We start from the raw sequence: 6,691 nt of genomic DNA, 5'->3' as shown, positions 1-6,691 counted from the left end.
GTTGTCCCTAGTTTAGGGTGACCAGATGTCCCGATTTTATAGGGATAGTCCTGATTTTGGGGTCTTTTTCTTATATAGGCTCCTATTACCCCCCCACCCCCGTCTCGATTTTTCACATTTGCTGTCTGGTCACCCTACCCTAGTTGCTTGAAGTGATCCCCTTAAAAAAATCACCTAGACCCTTTGTCCCATCTTGAGCCCATCCCCGTCCCCGGGCCAAACTCACCATGTTTAGGGCATTCGTCAAGCTGTGTGCTTGCCAAGAAACAGTTAGAAAGAGATGTATTTTACTATAATGATTTGATGCAGTTAGTGCACTAACAGTCATGCTTCTGCTTGTTGTTTCTTGTGCTTCTGCAGATGTGGCCTTCAGGGGAACCTCCTATACACTGGCAGAGCGCCTCCGCCAGATAAGGAAGTGACCGAGAAGGAGCAAAGAGGACATGTTTCCGAGAGGTGCTCCAATCCTCAGATGCTGAAAAACAAGAACACAGGGTGTGGAAAGAGACTATAAATGAAAATTATAAAATAGGCAGGAGAGGAAGGAGAGCCAGGAGTGAATTTTAATGGGCCGAGCCCAAAAGCGATGGTCCGCCATGCAGCTGCTCCGTGCAGCTGATCCTACAGTATTTTATGAGCTGGGAATCTGAACAGGAATCTATGGTGCCTGCCCTGCTGTGTGCCAAGGAAAGAAACAATTCAGGATTTCTGCTGACATGCACAGAGCAGCTTGCCACAGTGGGCTGTGAGTATTGGGCTAGGGAAACAAGCACTGAATGGAGGGATTGCATCATGATGCATGTATGGGATGACAAGCAGTAGCGGCAGAACTTTTGGATGCACAAATCCATCTTCCTGGGACAGTGTGCAGAGCTCGCCCAAGCACTGTGGCAAAAGACACCAGAATGAGAGCTGCCTTCACTGTGGAAAAGCAAGTGGTGATCGCTGTGTTAAAGTTGGCAACTCCAGGCTGCTACCAGTCAGTTGCGAATCATTTTGGGGTTGGAAAGTCCACCGTGGCATCTGATGCAAGTATGCAAGGCCATTAATTGCATCCTGCTACGAAGAACTGTGACTCTCAGTAATGTGCAGGAAATAATTGATGGCTTTGAGGCTATGGGATTCTCTAACTGTGGCAGAGTGATCGATGGAAGGCATATACGAATTAGGGCAACATACCCAAGTGCAGTGTCTTCACTGATGCTGCGTCACTCTAACACCTGGCAAAAAGCTCTATGCTGCGCGACACGGTGATTTTATTATACTGGCATAGCAGGGAAGTTACATCAGCAGGAGGAGCCTTTCAGTATGTGCACCTTCACTATTTTGTCAATGAAAGCTGACTTTTGTTGACAAAACTGTGTAGTGTAGACAAGGCCTAAATCCACACTAGGGACTTTTGCCAGTGCAGCGATGCTGGTCAGGGATCCTACCTCATCACACTGACATCACTGTGCTGACAAAGGTTTGTAGTGCAGGCTTGGCCTGATGGTGCGCACACAAGGACTTTTGCTGTTATAAGTATTCTTATAAAAGAAATCACATCCTAACCAAAATAATTATAGCCTGAAAAGCCTTAGTGTGGGCACAGTTATTGGTATGAAGGTGACTTTTACTGGAACAATCATTCCAATTCTCTTCCTGCACAGAAGTAGCTATATCAGTATAAGCATCTTTATACCAGTATAACTACCCTCACACTGTGGAGTGGGAGTGTTGTACCACTTTATACTGGTACAGATAAAGAGGCACAATGTGAAGAGAGGACAAGCTCTTAGTCCCAGCTCGACACTACAATTTTGTTAGCCTTTAGGCCCCCATCCATGCTGAAGCAACACATCATGCTATCCATCACTGTTAACCAAATCCATACCCAGGACCACATATGCCTTAGGGGTGGGTTAAAAAATTGTGTTGAGTTCTGCTTAGCCACATATTGCACACAAATAAAAGGACCAACCCTCTTGAAAATTTATTGTGTAAAACAGTGGTTTTCAAACTTTTTTTCTGGCAACCCAGTTGAAGAAAATTGTTGATGTCCGCAACCCAACAGAGCTGGGGATGAGGGGTTTGGTGTGTGGGAGGGGCTCAGGGATGGGGCAGAGGGTTGGGGTGAGGACTGTGGGGTGGGGCTGGGAGTGAGGAGTTCAGGGTGCAGGAGGGAGTCAGGACTCTGGGCTGGGGAGTGCAGGCTCTGGTGGGTCTGGGGATGAGGGGTTTGGGGTACAGGGTCTTTGGATTTTGGGGGGGCTCAGGGCTGGGTCCGGGGATTGGGGCACAGGGCTTACCTCGGGCGGCTCCCAGTCAGTGGCACAGTGGGTTTGCGATGGCAGGCTTCATATGCCTCATATGGATTCCAGTGTGGAGAGGTAGGTGACAACTAGGGGTGTATGGTCGGAGGTGGTTTTGTTTCTGTGCCGAAGCAGGTTCTTCTGGAGTATTTGGGTGGCCCATTCCATGATGCGATGTACTTCTCTGCTGGAGTGTCCTTGTCTGGTGAAGGTGGTTTTGAGTGTGTTAAGGTGTATATCCCAGACTTTCTCCTTGGAGCATATTCTGTGGTTTTGTTTGTCCCTGTCTGTAGAGAACAGATTTCTTGGTGTGTTCGGGGTGGTTACCGGATCTAAGAAGGTAGATGTGGTGATACATAGATTTCTTGTATATAATTGTCTGTAGGGTTCCGTTGTTGAAGCTGATCATGGTGTCCAGGAAGTTGATGCTGTTGTGGGAATGTTCCAGAGAGAGTTTAATAGATGGGTGGTGGTGGTGGTTGAAGTTGTGGTGGAAATTTATGAGGGAGTTTAGGTCATCTGTCCAGACTAGAAGCTGAAAATATCATTGATGTATCTCAGGTATTTCATTGGTTTCATGGTGCATTTGTCCAGAAATTCTTCTTTAAGGTGGCCCATGAAGAGGTTGGCATACTGGGGAGTCATCCTAATACCTATGGCTGTTGTTTCTCTAATATCCTGGGACCACCATGGCTACAACACTGCATAGTTCTATGTGAAGTTATTTTATTTTTGAGTGCACTTACAAATAACCCTAAGATTACTATAATCAAGTTTCAAGGGGGAAAATACTTTTTACGGTGTGCTTGCTTTGTGTGTAGTCTTTTCAATAGTCAGCATCCCCTGCTTCACAGAATCATAAAAATGTAGGGCAGGAAAGGACATCAAGAGATCAAGTCCAGCCCCAGGGCTGAAGCAGAACCAAGTATACCTAGACCGTTGCTGACAGGTGTTTGTCTATCCCGGCGTTTCTCAAATGCGGGCACCAGGAGATTTTTTCTGTGGCCACAACAGCCTCCTGGGCAGAGATGGGGGGGGGGGGGGGGACACACAAGGCAGCAGCCCCTCCCTGCAGCACCCAGCTATTGCTCCTGGCTGCCTTGTTGTTTGCCACCAGCAGGGGATCAGCACCCTGCACAACGCAGCCTCCTGGGGGCTCTGGGCAGTGCCTCTCCAGACATGTGGGGCCAATGTGTGCGCTCAGTGGGCTCTGGGCTTCAGCCTGGGGCAGCAGGGCTTGGGCTTGGAAAAATTGTTAGAGCTGCCACCAGCAAGGGTTGGTGGCCACATTCTGAAGCCACCCAAAAAAAAAAATTTCCCGCATCAGGAATTCTACAACCTCCCTTGGAACTCTGGAAGCCTATTCCAGTACTTAACTATTGTGATAGTTAGAAAGTTTTTCCTAATATCTAAACCTATATCTCCCTTGTTGCAGAGTAAGCAGATTACTTCTTGTCCTCCCTTCAGTGGACATAGAGAACATCCTCTTTCTAACAGCCCTTAACATATTTGAAGACTAGTTTCAGGTCCCACCCACTCTTTTCTCAGGATTAAACAAGCCCAATTTCTTTTAGCCTTTCTGCATAGGTCAGGGAGAAAACATGCTTAACTTTTGAGATCAACTCAAGTTTTATAAATGTCACAATATCATGTACTACATTAAGTACCTATATTTTCAGTCTGTACAATGGAGCAAATTATGGTATTTACATTTTTGCAAATGTAAGTACTTTCTCAGTTCTGTTGTGTAGAAAAGCTCTTGCCCAAAGCTTTTAGTTTCAATTTAGCTAGTAGGTTCAGAAAGAATATTTTCTTAATTTGAACTAGTTCAAAGATGAAAAACCGATTGGGAGATGATAAAGCAGAAAAGCTTATTTTCCTCTTCTGATCTATGAATACAAACCAGGAGGAAGAGGATGAGACTGATGAAGAACACAGGGCCAGATTTTTCAAAGGTATTTAGGCACCTAAAGATACAGACTGAAAACTGCACTAAGGTCATATCTGATTATTTAAAAAGCAGTTGAAATGACTTCATGTATTAATGACCTCATTTATTCAGTTCATCTCCATATTGTAGAATGGAGTATTCTGATAGTTTTTGGGGGGTTTGGTTATGCAATAGAATTTAAGCCTCTCGTGTATTTAAAAAAAAATCATACTTTTCTCCATTAACAAGTACTCTCAGGGTGAACTAATATATTTTTCCCTATTTTTATATATGTATAATATATTTTAACCTAGCCTTACAGAAAGATTCTGGCAAACAAATAACAGCTTTAGAAAGAAGAAGATTGTACCCAAGAAATAATGAGCCAATTAAAGAGGGAGAATGTTGTGCTAAAGCACATGACTGGATGCCCAGGAGACTGATGTTCTGCCAGCTTTACTTGTAGGTCTACATCCCTGTGTTTATTAAAAAAAATAAAACTAGATCTGCACACATCTGTGACCTAGTAGCAATGGGTGGGATTCTTCATGACAGATCCCAGAGGGTTTTTTTTTTTGTGGGGGAGGGCATTTTATATGCTCCAATGATTCTCTAATATGAAGCTGTTCAAGGCTCTGCCACTGCTCCTGTTCAATATATATTATTTGGATTACAACAACAGCTAGAGGCCCCAACTTTTGGTCAGGGCTCCATTGTGCTAGGTACTGTATGCACACCAACATAAAGCTGTTAGAAGTGGTTGCATTGGGGCTGCAGTTTGTTAAAGTCTCCATTTCAGATGAGACAATACAATTGAGCAATTGACTCATGGGCTTGCTGAGATTGGAGCTTAGGAGCTAGCAGGCTTGGACTCAAACAGGATAAAACTGAAGTAATTCACACATTGGAGAAGGCAACTGAGAAAAATAAGAGATTCTTTCAGTTGCCTTGATTGGACATGTGTGCTTGCTATAGTAATCAGGTCTGGAACATATTGGGGATTGTGTTGGATTCCCAGGTGCTTGTAGCCGTTCAGATAGCAGTTGCCAAGACTACATTTCCCTCCCTCATCTATTCTTATCTAGCAAGTTATGACATTTATTTTAGGTGTTGACCTCCCTAGCTTTCCCTGCCCAAGTTAGCCAATCATTGAAGTGCAAGAACACGTGAATTACTTTATGCCCCAAAGGGGCATGAAACATTGTGATTGAGAAAATTCAGGTCCATTAGAAAAACCACAGTAAAATTAAAAAAAAAAAAAATCAGTTGGTTTCAGAGTAGTTACCAGCTAAAAAAAGTATTTACAAATAAATTCTGTGTCGTACCAGTTTGAAACAGCCAATTCTTTTGTGGTTTCTCACATAACCTGAAATTAGAAGTATAACACTGTATTGTTAAAACAGTAGTGAGACATCTGTTCCATCCACAAAAGTAATTTAATATTTGTTATATAATTATCTACAAGTTCTCCTTAAATATTTAGTATTTTTATAAGCTATATCCAGTAAGTATGTGTATTACACAAAGCTGAAAGATCGTGCAACTGTTTACTACAAAACTACAGAACTGCTTTGTAATAGTTGTATGATTGCACACATCTACACAAGCTCATCAGTCATCAAAATCGCTTATCCACAGTGCCTGGGCAAAGAGCTAGCGAACAGGAGAGTTTTGCGAGGGACTGCTCCAGGTGAAGGAGACATGCTTACATGACCCTTGGGGTAAGTTTGTTATCTGTTTTGTCTGTGTTTGTGTTTGTTGTGGTGTGCTTGCTGCTGGACTGAAACATACCGTGTGGTCTGTTTGTTCGGGGGACCGTGTGCTGACTGTATGGGTGCTGAGCCTCGCGGTCTTATAGGCAAGGTTGAGAGCTTCTTAACAAGGCTTTGATCCCTAAGCCCTTTAGCACCCATCAACCCTTAACCAGAGGGCAGGGCTACTCAGGAAGACCAGGGCTTTAAAAAGCCTGCTCCTAAGCAACCAGAGGATCTAGTGAACAGGAGCGGTTAACAGGGGAGTTTTGCGAGGGAGTTTACAGGGGGATCGTGAGGGGGCTACATACACTTAACATTCCGTAAACTTCTTTAAACTTAAGCTAAAAACATCACCTGATAAAAACAAAACAATACCAAAGGAACCAGCTACAGGCGTAAAAAGAGAATGCAGGCAGAAGTCCATCAACAGAGTGGGGGCTATCCAGTTTATTGCACCCAATGCAGCATGTATGATTACCTGCCCTATGGGTAGGTGGCATATGTATGCATTTGGTGAAAGGAACTCCTAACCCTTAGAGACCGTGTACAGGCTTTGGAGGCCAGGGTGACTGAGCTGGAGGCGTTAAGGAAGACAGAGAGGTACATAGATGATTCCAGGACCCTCCCTCGGTCTGACAACCCCAGTGCTCTCAGGGAAGGAGAACATCCAACTGGAGCAGAGGGAAACGATCCAATAGTTGGGACCCTTCTTCCAG

Source organism: Chrysemys picta, chromosome 2 (assembly GCF_011386835.1).
Source record: "Chrysemys picta bellii isolate R12L10 chromosome 2, ASM1138683v2, whole genome shotgun sequence".
Classification (NCBI taxonomy): Eukaryota; Metazoa; Chordata; order Testudines; family Emydidae; genus Chrysemys; species Chrysemys picta.
This window is presented reverse-complemented; position numbering follows the sequence as displayed.